The 17,174-nt window shown below is 39.7% G+C and overlaps 1 protein-coding gene across 2 annotated transcripts in view; it reads left to right on the forward strand.

Moving 5' to 3' along the window:
* MAPKAPK3 (MAPK activated protein kinase 3) overlaps positions 1–17,174 on the forward strand; it is a 46,283-nt gene that overhangs the window by 369 nt on the left and 28,740 nt on the right. The gene's annotated exons all lie outside the window — the stretch shown is intronic.

A 17,174-nucleotide genomic window follows, 5' to 3' on the forward strand; every position in this document is an offset into this window, starting at 1 on the left:
TGTTACTTACAATATTGTAGTCCAAACTTGAGTCTTTTCCAGAATATTCTCTGTGCGTTTCCAGAAGAAAGTTGTCAGCTGCGACAACCTCGTGTTCATATTTAAAAGACAAGAAAGCAGGGAAGAGAATAGTTTCGTGGTGTGTTCTGTGAGAAAGCTTGCTGGATTTTGAATGAACACATTATGCAATACTTGGGAAGGAAACTATTTTGGATTCTGTGCAATGAAATAGGCCTAAACTGGGAAGTATTTAAATGTTCATTGGTCTTCAGGCTTTCCTCCCTTTGAAGACTTTTCTTAAGGGACATTTCTAGTTGTTCACTAACTTATTCTCCTCTTTGTTTTTGCGACCCATTTACAGAAGGGTATTACCTGGGAAAGCACTGATTACACCAGTATGGCAAGTAAGTTTAGTAGAGATTTATGGTGATAAGTACCACTTAAATAAATGGAGCAATAACCATTCATTAGAGAACATAAAGCTTACTGCCTTTTGCTCTGCAGCTTTTAAACTTAAAGATTTCCGTGATGCTTTTAAACCACATCATCGTTAGAAAAAGCAGCCCAAATGAGAACCAGGTGGTTCTGTATGATAAGACTGAAAACCAGCTGAAGTAATTGTCATGAGAATTAGTTAAGCATGTTACCAAGTCCTTGCTGCTGTTAATCGGATTAGCTGGGATGTCTAGAAGGCTTTCAGGTACCCTTCTGTCTCTTAAACCTCACCCTCCATGTTTGCTGACAGCAGGACAAATCTGCTGGTGGTCATCTGGGAGGCCTGCCGAGGTCTGGGCATGGTCTTGCCTTTACCAGGCTAGAACTGCTATCCCCAGCAAAGCCTTTGCGCTTCGATAGAGCAGACTGGAAACATCTGGTAGCTTTGTGTGTTGAAAAGATTTTTAATAGGGGAACTAGAAAAGTTTATAATACAGTAACATGGTGTTTGTAACACTCTCATTTTCTTTATCATCACACTGTTTTTTGTATTAGCTTCATGTAGCTGACTCACAGAAGTTTACCATGGGGAAACTAAAAGTTTTGGCAAACAGACTGGAAGTACTGGAGTTTTGCACCTGCGTAGGGGAGTGTCAGGTTTTTACAACTCTGAGGTGATCCATTAATCAGATCCTTCTGAAGTGCTATCAATGTTAATTTCTATACTTAGCTTACTGTGATGAAGAATAAAAGTTAATACTGAAGCTGTTCTCTGTTTCTGAGGAGTTCAGTGGCTTTGTTTCTGATTATAGACCATTCATACTTCAAAGGTTTTGCAGTCATAAGGGCTGGAAGCATTTTAAAATAGAAGTTGCCATTTCAGAGCACAATCCAGGGGCAACGACTGTATTCCAGAGCAAATTCTATCCATTCCTATGGATACTAGCATCTGTAAAATATTTTTTTAACTCAGAACTCAGAGTTGGGAAGAGGAAGAAGAAAAGTAAAGTTGCTCTGCCCTGACAGAATGAACTCTGCCTGATGGGGAGGTGGAACCTATTGATCCTCTGATACCAGTTTCTGTTTAGCGGGGATTAAGTTGGCTGATTTTTTTCAGAAGTTTTAAAATATATTAAGGACCAAAGACCACTCCCCTTCCCAAACTGGAGTTTTGTCAGTAATGGCTAATATATTGCTGAAATTACATGTTTGTCATCCTTTCCCTGCCTCCCCTTCTCTCCCCCAGCTGTGGAATGTATGCGCTTTTCTTCTGAAAGGGACAGAAATATTAAGATATTTATGAGTTCTCCAGGGAGTTTAAATGGGAGATAGTTTGCTGCTTGTGTGTATGTATTTCTCATCATTATGAGTTTAAGTGCTGAATAAAAAGTTAAATACGCAATTAAGTAAAACTGCCAGCAGCCCAGAGAGAATCCACTATTCTCTCCAAAGATGGTCTAATGAGAAGATTACCAAATAAGGAAGGATAAAAATTGTGCTTGGTTAATTGGCAAGAATAGAAAGGTCTTTTCCTACCCATGAAGGCATTTGCAAGGATGAAAATGTTCAGAGGAAGTTTTTTCATTGTTTCTTGTGAAACCTGAACTGGGCCACGCAAGTCCCAAACCTGCTCCAGATGGAACTTCAGAACAAACTACCCAGTCAAAACAGTTACGAAAAAGGGACAAGAAACTTGGAAGAAAAATGTTCAGATACAGCTTCAGTGCCGAATTCTCTGTGGAGGGACAATAGGGCCTTGGCGTTTCTGCCTTGCCACTGCTCGTGCTTCCTGGGTGTGATGGCGGGGTTATTCACTCATAGGAACAGCAAGTGGAGGCTGATGAAGTTGTCACAGAAAAAAAACAGCTGCTCTGACAGGTGAAGAGAAATGTAGAGATAGAATTGCAAGTTGAACAGCAAAAAAGGGATGCAGCATGAATTTTTTTTTTTTTTGGAGGTTGCTTGTGCAGTATCCATTGAGATCTGTGTATATTTGTGGACAAATTCTGCAGGTGTGAGTGTGCTCACTGTAACCTACTCCTGAGAAAGGAAAAAACGTCACTCCTGCCGCTGAAGATAAAGTGGAATAGTCTGTTCCCCCTCACACCAAACTTGCCCATTAAAGCAGCTTCTGACTTGGCAGGTGGCACTGCTTTCTTCCTGCAGGTTTTTTTTTTATATGGGAACAAAGCCAGCACAGCCAGGATCTGGATAGAAATTACTCAATGGAGGGGATTTTAACTGAGGTACTCAAGAGGAAAGGGCTCGAACAGGCAGAAACATTCATCCCCAGAGCCATGTGTCAATCGAGCATGACATACTGTGGTTGGGAGATCCCTGTTGTCTTCTTTAGTCTGTGTCTGTAATTGGAACTGGTTAGAATTTCACTAATCATTTGAGAGTGGAAAAACACAAGATATCCTCTCAGAGATACTGCAGGGCTTAGGTTATTTTCTTAAAGTATTATGTGGCTTAGTTTACTCTGTTTGTCATTGTGATTTGCTACACGCTTTTACAATGTGCTGTCAGCTTTGTTTTCTGTTAGATTGAAATGCCACATGCATTGCTGTCCTGCTCCAGAAAATCTAATCTGGTTACTCAGATGCATAATGACATTTTGGCTGGACAGCACTGTTTCCAAATAGTGAGAACACAGGAATTTAGAATAGTACAAGCGTAAACAAAACTCTGTGCTGGACTGTGGCTTTCTAGAAGGCAACTATGTTTTGGTCTCTCTCTCTGCCTTACAAATAGAAAACCTTCTCAGATCTGTTTCCGTAGTTGATCCAGAAATAGCAGTCAAGTGAAGTCTAGTCAGTGTTCTGTTTTTATCTCTTCTTTGCCAGCTTGCTCCCTTCTGTTCTCTTTACCTTTTGGGGCTAAAATTTAACCTCTGCTCCTTTAACACTGTCGTCAGCCTGAGTATTCTCTTCTGTTTTTCATACTTCTCTCTGGTTTTAGGGAGAGGAGGAGACCAAAATAGTTGACTACCTGTGAGGATAAATGTAGGCTCCTGGGACTTGCCTCCCATTAAAAAAAGCCCAACCTATGATTCCTTATTCTTTCCTTTTTTTCTTTCTTTTTTTTGGGGCATGAATTCCTGTTAAGTGGTGTCAAAATAATATTTCAATGCATTTGGTCACCTACTTTATTTTTGTGAAAGATGGTAGAAAGGGCTCAGACAGAGTTGGGATCAAGGAAAGAGAGCTAGAGAGTGTTATGGGCTATTGGGACTTCTCTGCACCTGCAGCTTCAGGATTTTGGTGGATGTTTCAGGATGTAAAAAGTGTTGCACATTGTTGGCATACTATTCACCTTCAGTAAACAGATGTTGCTTCTTTCCAGGGGAAGAAAAGGAAGGACAATTCAGGCACAGCAGCAAAACAAAGACTTTTGGAACTTCAGGAAAACAAAGTACTTTGGTTATGGGTGTATTGGTACTTTTGATATGAAAACTCTGAATAGCAGTATGGCAGTTGTAAAGTGCTGCTTCTGTAAGCACTGTGCATCTGTGCCATCTACTGCAGCTGCCTTCCAGTCATCTGAGACTTGTAGTCGGAGTGTGTATGAATGGACCTGTTAGTTCATAGGTCTTATCCTCTAGAATAAATAGTGAGTTAAGCCATGACCTGCCTCATGGAAAATGTCCTATGCTGCCAAGTGCCAACAATACAGTGTATGTGACTTGCTGATTTGAAGACAAATAGGTGAAGCCCAGAAGTTAAATAAAACAAAAATGAGCAGGCTCCTTGCCTTTTAGATTTAAGGAACATTTGGTGAATGACATAAATGATAATCATAAGAGTAGGAGGCTGTAGTGTTATCAGTAAGAATATTAGGATAACTTTGTGCTCAGAAAGAGGAAAGCAGGTAATGGAGAAAGAAATTTTGGGGAAAAAAAAATTGCAAAATGGTTCTTGGGAACCACCCATGGGACTGTATCTAGAATGTTGTTCTCCTTTACAGAGTGGAGTTGCTGTGGAGAAAGATAGTCATTCTGCATCACCTTAATTTCATTTAGTCTTGAGCTATGTTTCACTCAGTTTTAATGTTTCTGATTACATTAAATAATACTATAGCATGTAAGCTAATTGCTGGATAGTTTGTTTTCAGTTAGTATACCCTGAAGTCAGGTCATGATTGCTCACAAATGGGAGACTGTACAGTCCAAAGTATCTGTTTTGCAAGTTATCCGAATAGCTGGTATTTCTAAAATACCCTATTTATTGCCTGCAATAAGATGATCAAGGAAGAGAATGCAGCAGTGGAGAAGGCAATGCATACAGTGAAAGTGAAGGTTATTTTAGGCTGATGATTGATTGTAGAATAGGAAATGTTAACAATCTTTTTAGATACTGTAGATTACATTTTTAGAAGAGAAGAAAATTATGCTGGATTAGGAATGAAACATTTCAACATTTTTAGAATGAGGAAGAATAATATTGTGCTAAGCTGGAACTGTGGTGGGAATTCAGGGGAACTGAGTGTAATTGTGCAGGATGAAGGAGCTCTTGCTTTACTGGAGTGATTGTGTGTTCCTAGAGGAAATTAGCACTTTCCAGTGGAGTGTCCTGTAGTTCCCTCTTACCTACCGTGTTTCCTGCAACCTATTTATACTGGTTTATCTCATGCTACAGTAAATTCAGTGTAGTAACACAACTGAGTATGAGTAATAAACTCCAGGAGCTATGTGTTGTAGATCAAAGCCAGATACAGCATAGAATGAATATGATGAGTTCAGAAAAGTTTTAGCTAAATTGCAGCCCCCAGTGTATGGAGGAGTGTCTAAAATATGGGTGGCCTGAGACTGGTCCTTGAATTTTATCCTTCAGTGCCAGTCTTGGTAAGTATTACGTAAATATGTGGAAAATACCTAAAATAACATTCAGTCGATTAAAAAGTGGGTCGTTTCTGCTGCTACAAGGATTGTTTTTAAACCAGTGAGTCATTTAAGACCTGATTCTTTGAGCACTTTGTACGTATTAGGGCCAGAATGGCACATTCCAGAGTGTTAGTTGGACTAGTTAATTTAAAAAAGGTGGACTTTTTCAGTTTACTTTGAAGATCTGATGTTCTCGACTGGTCTTCTCCTTATTTGAAATACAGCAAATATATTTTATTTTTTTTAAAAAAAAAGGCTTGGTCTGAAATAATAAAATCATGTGTAGTAAATTCTTGCTAGGCCTAAAAAGTGCAAACAGAAAGGCAAATGCTATAAACTATCAAGTTGTCTTGAAAAAACAAAATTATGTTGATGCTACTTTTCATCTTCTGTGTGCTTTTCCAGTCTACTGGCAAGCTGGCACAAGTTATACCCTGACTTGTGTAGCAGCAAAGCTTGGGAAGATCAAGGTGCATTCCCCTGCCTTCACCGAGGTTCAAAGATCTGAGAAAGTATTACAGATAAGTGTCTTATTTCAACTGCGAGGAAGGTGCTTAAAGGGAGAGCACGTGTGTGTATCGGTTGGACATGACTTGTCGCTTGATGCCCTCTTTGGACTAGAAGACCCTTCTCTTTGTCTCTCTGTCTTTGCTTTAGAGTCTAAATCCTCCTATTCCGTTTAACTGAAGTAAAACCTCGCTGATTCATGCTAGCTGGGAGTCTCATTACAGATAACTGGATTTTGCAACTCAGCTTTAGTGCAAGGGAACAATAGGCAAGAATTTTAAAGTTCATTTACAAGACAAGTGTACTTCAGCCTCATTTGCTTATGGTAATACTCTCTAGAGAGAGATGCCCAGACTGGAGAAACCAGGTAACATTGTTTATAATTTGGGAAGAATCAGGGCCACACCTGAATCTCATGGCTCACATGCATCTTTTTTTTTTTTTTTTCCTTAGTATATTTTTTATCTGTGGTAGCACGTGGTGTAAGAGCAGCCTGATCTGAGAATAAACGGCTTCTCATGATAGCCTGCTGTCAGTTAAGTCTCTACAGAAAAAAGAGGTTATCTTCATGCTGTGATAAATTCGTGGGAAGCATAGAGATGGAAGATGTCACTGTCATTGGGAGCAAGAGCCAATGTGAATTTGAGAAAGTTAATAGATAAATCTCTTGCATATATGACTGTGTTAATTTCTTAACTGTATACAGTGTTTATTTTTTCTTAGAAAAAAACCCAAAACAATACAATCATTGATTTATTTAGGTAATCATATGCAACATTTTGCATCCCTAAATGTTTTTGCAGTTACTATTTCCTTGACCCTGAAAAAGTTCCCGTGTCTCATACGGTGTGTGCATATATTTCCTTGTTATGGCATTTTTCTATGTTAAATATGTCTTTAGAACACCAGAATTTAGGTTCGTGTGTAATATCCTAATAGCACCAGTATAGCGCTCTGCATAGCTATCCTCATTTCTTTGACTGCAGTGGAGTTGTTTGAACTGTTTGCGTTGTGGTGGTTACACTGTAAGAAGATGTGGTGACATTCATGAAAAGGAAAGCGGCAGAGATGTGGCCAGTGTTGGAGGTGGAGAGCAGATGACCTGTTTACTTAATTGGAAAACCGTGAGAACTGCTTTCCATCATTGCCAGTGAAAGCTGGTGGTGCAGTCTGTCTGGATTAGAGTGTATAAACTGCGTGGATTGTGGTATTTTAAACAGACTTCCTAAGTATTTAAGATGTTTCAAAGCTCCGTAAATGAGATTAAGCTATAACGCTCCAGCATTTTAATACCTCAGGAGTAAAGGGGGAGAGAATTCTTGCTCAGCATGTAAATCATGCATGGCCTCCTATTTCCTGAATCTTTCTAATATGTGGCATTTTGCACTGAAGCTTTCATGGCTTTTTAAGAGAAAAAGCAAATATTAAATTTGTGTAAAATTAATTTTTCCTTCAGAAAAGTTTGCTTGCTGAATTCACCTGAAAAACCCAAAACAAACCACCCTGAATGTGCCATCTTTATGAGTAATTTTGGATGTTCTGGCTAAGGAGCCAATCTTATTAAGGTTGCACTGTTCACAGATCTTAAGTCTTGCCAGTTCAAACTCTGGCTCTTCTCCATAGGCTTTTTCCCAGGAGTATTGTTTTTTCTTCTTGAATACTCTCTTAAGTATGCTGGCGTTCCACATAACAGGCCCTAAGGCAGCTCCTGGGATCTGAGTCGGCTAGGGCTGAGGACAGATTTATTAAGCCCATTGTAAGGGAAAAGCTCAGAAACTTTTTTTTTTTGGTTTTTTTAGGACAGCATTTCTAAAATATAGAAACTGTTTGGAAACGGCAGGGTGTGGAGTGATTCATGCTCTTCATCTGCCGAACTGTCTTCTGTGGTGAAATTTTGGCTGGGGTGAGTAGTTTGCCTACGTGTGAATCAGCTGTAAGCCTTATGAAAGCACTTGAGTAGTGATTTGTAACTGCACCTGGTTTCTATTATACTGTGGGGTGGATTTGGTTTTTATTTTTGTTTTCAAAGGAGAGTGGTTAAAAACTGGATAGGGAGCAGCCACCTTGCACACCTGTGTTCTGCGTGGGATCCTGTGTACTCCTTAGCATCAAAGCTCCCATTATTTCCAGGATGAAGAGCCCTTAAAATACCGTGTGCAATGCCACAAGGCCTGGTGTTTGGTACTGCCATTGCTGTCAGTGTCGTCCTCACCTGGAGTTCTAATGACCATAAATACTATCCTTTACTTGCATCAGTTTTAATAAAAAATGTATTTATTTTTATTGTAAAGGATTAATTTCTTGGAGGGCCTTATTCCATTTTCCCACATGTTGCTTTTAGTCAATGTGGCTTTGTCAAAAGCAGTCTGGTTTCCACAGCAACGGAGTTGTTAACAGCAAGGATGTCGGCGCTCAAGGTAGGGAGGGGTGGGGGCTGCATTTTCTGGCTCAGCTGCTTCGCCACCGTAGAGGCCCTTGCAGCAGCCACACTACAATACAACGTCTCCATTGTCCTTGTGAAGAGTAAAAGCCTTTCATTTTGTTCTACTCTTCCCTTTCCAATCAATTTACAGTCGAAATTCGACACTTGGGAGGGTGACCAGCTTGTTGGTTCCTTGATGCTTAGAAGCTTCCTGTTCTTTCAAGCCCTCTGTTCTGAAGGGTGCTGCTGTTGTCTGCTTTTTGAAGAGTTTTTCTGTGAACAGAACAGCACTTGCATACACACAAAGCCTGCAGCAGCAAGTCTGTGACAGAGTAGAGCACTGTTCTTTCTGACCCGTGTTCAATGCCTGCTTATGAATGATGACATGAAAAGAGATCAGTCCTTTCACCTTGCCCAGTAATGTGCAACCTGCTCTGATTACACCAGCTCAGATGGGTTTTATGAGGCACACATCCCCTTAGGGTGGGAACTAAGCCTCACTCCTGTTGACCCTGGAAAATTGCATTGTTTAAAAGTATTTTCTAATATATAGTTAACCTGTGAAATTCATTGCCTCAGGAGCTGAATGGTAGTGATGCTGTGAAGATCTTGAGAGGAAAAAGCACTTCTCAGAGTATTGCAAATGTGGAGAAAAACTCCGTAGTTTCAATATACTGTACAAATTTGGCTGTGGTCTTCTAGATCCGGTCGTTACAACTTACAATTACAAAACTGTCAGGATAAGTAATGAAACTTTAAGCTTCAGAAGGCATCTTATTGCTTGTCTTGCATTAAGTGTGTCGCTCTGCAGGTGTAAAATACCCTCCTGCCCAAGGAGAGGGAGGCAGAGCTTTGGTCTCAGCTTTGGCTGTAGCTCTGGGTAATGCCCATCACTTGCATAATAGTTTCATGTAAGGGTGTGTCTTCCTGGGCAAGTTGTTCTTGTCTAAACTAGGTAATCATAAAGTTAAATATATTTTTCACAACAGCTATTAATATTTAAATTTTTATTATTATTTATTTATTTCCCCCTCTTATGAAGGGCAGGGCAGGAAAGCACTTTATAGCAGACTTGGGCCGTGGAAGTGCAAAGAGTATGATGCTGTTGAAACTTCTTTTAAGGCACTTTCAGTTGCTTATTTGTAACTTTAGTAGAAATAATGGTTAAAAGCAACTGCTGGAGACAGTTAAAACCAGAAGTGAAAACTTTAGACAAATGTGAACTTAATGCTTTAAACTGGCTCAAATAAATGATGACATCATGTACCAAAATGCAGATATGGTTTTAATTCAATTTTTGGATGCCTGTTAATGACTTCTAAAGAGTAAGCTTTGTATCTGCAACTCAGAATAGAATCGCAGCCCGATTTTGATAGCTGGTTGTATTCTTACTGTTTATTTCTGTCACTTTCTTAACAAGCATCTGGCTCTGCATTGGAGTTCATGGTATACAAGTCATTCTTACAAAGAGCAAAAATAGCTGTCTTGTCTACTGGAATTAGGTGTTTTGCCAGGTTTATCATGTCTAGTTGGGTGGTTTTTCAGTTGATTTTCTTTGTTTGGAAACCTACAAAGTAGCATCTCCAGATTTCCAGCACCAGAGTGCAGAGAAGCAGTCTGACAAAGTGAGAGTGGTGGATGAGGAAAGGTCAATTAATTTGACAACAATGTCAGTTCTGGTGGATTGATATCAAGAGGAATTTTCCTCCAGTCTCTCAGCTCTGTAATAACTTTTTCCTGTTGCTGAGATGCTGTGATTAAAGACCTCTTGAAGGCAGAGGGAGTGTGAGGGTGGTTTTCAGTTCCAGCTGCATTTCAGAAACTCTGATTGCCAGGCACGCCTCTGTTTTGGCAGGCGAGTGTGACTGCCTTGACTTGGACTGGGCCTATATGGCTGTTACCATTGAAAAATGGGATGTGACACTCAAGATCTACAAAACCTAACCTCTTACTGCAGTAGAGAGGAGGAGAAAACAGCAATGTACATTATTGATAAAAGGCTTTGTACAGGAGCAATTAATTCTGAGTCTTTCCCACCTCTCTGCTGTCTGAATCACTGTTGTGGAGGTGTGAGAGAGGCTGAATGACTGCAGTGTTTTGTGTTTGTGCGCAAAAGCCAAGTCTCATGAGGGAATATGGAGAAAGTTCTTGCAAGTGTTGGTTCAATAGAACATCTAACACAGCAATAATAATTTTTTGTTAAATCAAAATAACTGAAACTTGTGCTTGGTATCTGTGACAGTCTTGATTTTGGCAATATGAACTAATTACTGTGTAGGACTGTTTGATTTTGAGACTAAAGCAGGAGTTTGCCTGCATCCTACCAGCAAAGGAGCATGTTTCACGGAAGGGCAGTTTTGGAGAAGGAGAATGGTTTGAGCTTGTAGCCTGTATAGAGTCAGTGTGCGAAAGGGCTGTGTGGCAGTCCTGTAAGGATAGGATGGGAAAGCATCCATGATACTGCTGAATGTGGAGTTTCTCACATGTCATCTTTCCCATCTATCCCAAGCATCAAAGATCGTGCGGAGCTGGGTGTTCTCTGGTTTTGTTTGTGTAAACCTTCTAATCTCGAACATCTGAGCCCATTCAGTGTGCTATGATTTTGTATTGTGTGCTGAACAACTGTTTACTAGCACAAGTCATCCGTGTTCCAGATAGTTATTCATCTCTGACTCTTGAGGATGCTCTGACTTGGCAGCCCAAAATGGTCATTTCTGTCTTTTATAATTGATCTACTGACCTGCATTTGAGTGAGTTAAAATAGGGGTGACTTGGTAGGGGAAGGCATTGTTAACATCACTGCTGGTCACCCATTTCTCAGCGCACAGCACACCACCTACATCACTAAGGAGCATCACCCTGGTTTATATTAAAAATGAATGATGTTAATGTGTTCCTTCTTCACTTAGTTTCCTGCTGTGTGGGGGATTACCAGTGGAAAACTGCATGTCATGCTCTTTGGTTGAGATTAGCACTGTTAATATATTATATGAATCAAGGTTCTGTTTTAAGGTAGCTTCTTATTACCCAAAGGCTTCTCACCTTCTCTGAAGGACAATATCTTTCAGATCTCCCTAGTACCTCAGGTTTTTTATACTCACCAGAGTAGAGCTCCCTCATTTCAACTACTTAACTTGAAACGATTTAAAGGAGGAATCATTTTTCTAATGTGGTGACCCTACTGAGAAATTGGGCTGCATTGAGTTGTCTTAAGCTGTCTGTTCAAGCCTTCAAATAATACTTAAACTTTAATTAAAAAATAAATTAACTTTAATCAAGATCATTTACACTTTCATACCACATTTAATCTAAATCTGCAAGTTATTAATTGAAGTACCTTATACCTTTGGACTGTTCTCAATCTTTAGATTCCTATGCACATTTTGTTGCATGATCATACAGAAATCTTGGCTGATGTTTTTGCATTTCAGTTGGCATCTACCTAGAGTGATTGGTATCCCTGCTACAAAACTCATGGGGATTTTGTTCTTTTCTACTTACTTTTTAAAAATGTGTTGACTAAATTAATATAGCATTTTCCCAAACAGATAGAATCCTATGCAGGTTCTGAGCTGTGTTAGTGTGTGTTGGTCACTAGTTACTGCCACTGAGACATCAGAAGCAATGATCTCGATTCTGTTCAGTATGACTGATTACCATTAATGGTTTGTAGCTGTCTACTTGCTTTGTAGGGAATATTTCTAGGGAGCCCAACAATCCTGGGACCTGTGGCATCCTCCTCCATGCCTGGAAGAACTTCATCTGCAAATATTCATGATTTTGTGCTTTCATTCAGTTTATTCCACGTTTTTAACTTTTTTCTTCTGTGTAATCAGGGCAGAAGTTGATTCCCTTCTACCCCCAACTTTTTCTGCTATTCATTCTCTAGAAGGATTACATTTTCACTGTTAAATGTCAGTAAATGTACATTTTTACTTCCACCTCAAAACTTCCATTTTATTGTTAAAACTTGCATGAGGAGAAAGTAATCTGTGAGACGTCGCTCTTTGCAGTTTTCCCCTTTTTGTCTCTCAGATCCATTTAGCATTCAATAAATAGAAACTGAACTTCCAAAGTATGATTAAATTTGCTGTTAATCTTTTTCCAAACTACTAGATTTGGAGTTTTCAGTATCTGATTTTTCATTTAATAAGGTATACATTGAAGAAAAAAGTAAATTGGTTTAAAAATAAAACAGAAAAAAGTAAAATTTGCTTAAAAATGAAACAGGCATTTGAACTTTCTCTGAGGCCAGGTAGAAGTGTATTATCTCTCTACTCTGCTTTTTCTTTACAGTTGATACGCTTCCCAATTAGTTTTTAACGATTCCTAATTTTTTTTTTTTTATTGGTTATAGAAATGTAAGCTCTGGTATAGTATTTGCATGTCTCCTGTTTTCTGAAATAGAGCTTGTTTACTCAAAATAAAATACATGGTTTTGCCCTTTTTGCATGTTCGTATCTATCTTTGTGTGAGAACACGAGAGCCAAAATTTATATTATTTAAGAAAAAGGGGAACAAATAAACATTAATTACTGGGAACTGTAGTGCGCTAGAGGCTTTTTAGTAACTACAAATATATAACAAAATCAAACTTGTAGGATGAGTAACTAAACCAAAAATATTAGATACCTTTCTGCTTTTTTTTTCTGAAAAGTCTGTTGGAGTTTGGCTTGAATTAGGAATTCAGTTTTGGCCTTATATTTGTTCTCTCACTGACTGTGAAAATAGGAGTCAGTAAGCATTGCCATTTTCAGGAAATACTTAAGCTTCCAGGCATAATATAAATCAAGGATATAGGAAAAAGTAGTCCCAAAATAGATGGCATGCTACTTCTGCAGTTCAGTGTAACAGTACTCTGTTTGTGCTGCTGCTGACCCTCCAGTAACCCAAGTTTCTGTGATTTAACACCAGGCCCATGAGCTCTGTGTTCCAATTTCAATATTTTGTTTACATTTTCCTGTATATCCACACAGGATTATGATTTACGTCTTGAAATCTGCCAAATGTGTGAGGAGAAAAATTTGGATATATGAGGATTTTACTCAGCAGAATATACCAAATTTAACTCGTTATTTTGTTTAAGTGGTCCTGTGGGAGACTTGGAGGAGCCAGGAGGCATATTTACCCAGTACTTGTACAGTTTGGCCAAAGTATTTTTTACATGCAATTGTTACTTTTACATGCAGTTTTAAAAGGCTTGGCGAGCATTGGTGATGTGTCACCCATGCCCACTTCCCTCTAGGCTGTTACAAGTCTGTGTGTTGCGCAGCACGGCAGCCTACCTGCAGAGCTGTTCTGGGGTAAGTAGCACCACCATTGAACCAGAGCAACTCCCTGTGAAGGACAGGCTTTGATTACACAAGAACAAGGGGGTATTCTGGAGCGGAGGTGTCTCTTCTTCTGGTGCACATGCTCTCCACTGATCTGAGTTTTCCTTAATACGTAGTCTTCCAGGATGGCATCTCGCCTCTCACCTCCCAAGCAGCTTCTCTGGTGAGGTGACCCAAGTACAATGGTGAGAGCAGGTAGGTCGATAAGGATCATACGGGATGATGACCCCACAGGTGATAAGAATGTGCCCAACTCAAGCTCTTAGCATGAGGGCCTGAAATTGAATATGGGTATCGAAGACTGTCGTCTACTGCAACCTGAAGTTACAGCATCTCATTCTGTGTTAGCAGTAACGATTTATCTGTGTCTGTAGCTAGATGACTGAAAACATGAGGCAACTGTTAGCACTGCCTTCCAGGGAGCCTAGCTGCGGATTCTACGGATTGTACATCAGCCTGCTTCCCCTTTCTTTCTGTTGCTGTTGAACTGGGGTCTCTCTGCCGGAGCAAGAGGCATAACTACTATAAAAAGCCTAGCATAGAATTGCCCAAATACTCTCAGACTTCTTTAGCTTGACTACATTTATTTAAAATTCCCTTCTATTCTTAAAATGTAATTTGTTATTAATTGCCCCAAAACTAAAGAAGCATGAAATACATATCTTCTAACTTCACCCATTTTATTGTTAATTTGAATTGGGCAAATAGGAGGCAGCAAATTACTTGTCCTTAGACTTTGAAAGAAATAAGACATAGTGTTGCCCAGTAGAACTGAGGAAAATAAAAACAACTGATAAGTATACTGGGATTGAAAGACATAGAGATAATGACCATTGCTGAAAGAGGAGAGCAGTCAGATAAATGAGTCTAAGAATTATTGATTTTATGATTTTAATTAAAATAAACCAAAATCAGAGTGGTAGAAAATTACATATATTTAAAAAAGCAATGTAGTGGCACAATTTTGTGTAATATAATGGTGAAGTAAAGATCATGCCTAGTTTTGATTATTGGATTGAGCAGGCTTTAACAAAGTCAGAAAGTCTTTTATTCAAGTCTTTGGTTCTTTACTATACCCAGTCTTTCTAGAAAAATGAGGCTGAATTTGAACAAAGCAAATGAAGTTTTAGTAAAAGATGCTGAGGTTTAAGTTGTTGATTCCTCTGTTTTTGAAAATGATTTTCAAACAGAAGTAAAAGGTACAGAATAATAACAAAGTAATCAATGTGATGTTACAAAATCAAAACCAAGTGGAAGACATGTAGCCCTCCTGAAGATGGGAGAAATAGGCAGAAGTAAAATATTGAGAATGATGCAGTCTGATACTTGAGTACAAGTTTATTCCTTTTGGGGATTAATTAATGACAGCACAGCAGCGTTCAAAAAGTTAAAGAACTTTCTATGCAGCTGCACTTGGACACCCCCAGTTATATTTGGTGCATGAGGGTTCATCTGATTCGCTACAGTAGTGCTGGTGCTGGAACTACTTAATGTGTGGACAGAACTACTGTCCGCACCGTGCAAATTCCAGCACTGAGTGACAGATACTGCCTATCAAGAAAGAGGAGGAAACATCAGCTGTCTGAATTGTTCCAAGAGTAGATTGTTCTGGGTAATGGGTGTTTGCAAGGGTGAGCATTGATGAAAGCTGAATATATATGGTTTGAAGACAGCATCAGGAAAAGGCATCTCAGTAAAATACTGATTACTTTTCTGTTGTAATTAGCTTCTCAGGCAGTATCAGAGTTAATTGTGAAAAGAAAGAAAAGTAACTGCTAAAGTCATTGTCCTTGCTCAGGCAAAATATCTGTCAAGTTAAGAGAACAGTTTATCTTGGTGCAGACATCAGAACTGTTACTAATGTGATAAATCTTGTGTAAAAAGAAAAAAAAATAGATGTCAGGAAAAATGATGATATTGAGAGGTCAATGCTATGAGAACTCTTACCAGGGAACTCTACTGTGCCTCTGGAAAGATGCAGAACTGAGCTGGAAAGAAGCATTTGCCTGTAGGCAGGGCTTATAGCTTAGCTTAGCTTCCTGGTAGGATTGCCTTGATCTACATGGCCTCTCTCATCTTAATGTTCTGACAGACTTGAAGGATGGTATTTCCTGTGCTGAACAGAAATAGTTTTGCAAGAGTTGTTTTGGTAGAAATTTTTCAACCATTTCCTCAACTGGAGGAAAGACTTGTTTTGCCTACATAAAATACAATTAATTTTCTAGTGATTTGCCTGTTACTTGTATCTGAAGTTTGAGGGGTGAATTTTGTTTTAGGAATGTCTTGCCCCTTTACCCTTAAAATTATACCAAGTTCAGCCAAATTCTAAATCTTTAATCATCAGTAGAGATGTGTTCAGTTTTAATAGCTGACTTTCCTGAAGGTGTATTTGCACTGGGCATGCTGTGGACTACAGCCCAGCAGATACTTCCCAGAGAGTGAATCCCCTGTGCTCCTGAAATCTATCCTGGGTCTGGACACAGGTAATAAGAGGAGCAGTCTCTAGACTGGCCTTCAACTCTCCCACTGTCCCCAAAAGCACAGAGGAACAGGGAGGATGGGGAGCAGAGAAACTGGAGCCTGGAGGTGGTAGAGAATGAGATCTGCTGAGGAGGGATTGCTGAAAGGGCAGCCAGGATGCAGAGACAGGAGCAGTAAGATGATGGATGCGGAGTGGGGGCTCAAGGCTCAGTTTGGATGAGGAGCCCCAACAAAGAGGCAGAGATAGGGAGCTGAGCGGTGGGGAATGGGGAGGGGGAAGAAAAGTAACTGGAAGTTCAGGCTTTGGAGGTAGAGAAATAGACCACAGGAGCTGACTAAGGGCTCTGGTAGTAGTTTCGTAGGGTGGGAAGAGAGCTCATTGGGTGATGAGGCTTTGTAGGAGAGGATGATGGGATTAAGGCAAGGGGTTAGAGGTGCAGGTGGGACTAGCAGGAGGATTGGTTTTGGTTTGGGTTTTGTTTTTTTCCCCGGAAGATAAACAGAAAGCTGCTTAGCATAGTGCTCACCCCTCCAGGCAGGACCACATCCCAGAATCTCCTAGTTCCCTGGTATCTCTCAAGTCATCAACAGGCTGTAAAACTCATCATACAAAATGTTTTACACTCTCTCATTTTTCCACAGTTGTTATATTCTACTACTGTCATTAGCTCCTTTTTTTGCTAACTGGCACAGGTCTGTGCAGTAGATACGTGAGCTTTAGCTCTGCAGATAAATCATGAGGGATAGCAGTATGAAGATGCAAAAGGGGCTTTGTTATTTTCAGGGTTGGTTAGCTGTTGCTAAACCACCCCCCACCCCCGACCCCCCCCCCCCCCCCCAAAAAAAATCCAACCTAGAAAACCTCTCTCACATACACAAAACTCCTTCCTAAAGTAGCAGTTTTGGGTTGGGAAAGTAAGCATTCAGATGGAGTAAATGTCAGGATCCATGCTATGTATATTCTTTGGCTGTCTTGCGCTCTGTATTTTCTACTACAGCTGTTTTTGGTGCACAGACAAAATTATTAGATTGTTAAAATATTTGTTTCAGCAGCTGTTTTCATTGTCATTGTTCAGCATATGGATGAGGCTTCTTTACTTCAGGTTATTCTAGA

The sequence above is a fragment of the Leptosomus discolor genome, chromosome 9, assembly GCF_034619465.1.
Source record: "Leptosomus discolor isolate bLepDis1 chromosome 9, bLepDis1.hap2, whole genome shotgun sequence".
In the NCBI taxonomy this organism is placed as follows: Eukaryota; Metazoa; Chordata; class Aves; order Leptosomiformes; family Leptosomidae; genus Leptosomus; species Leptosomus discolor.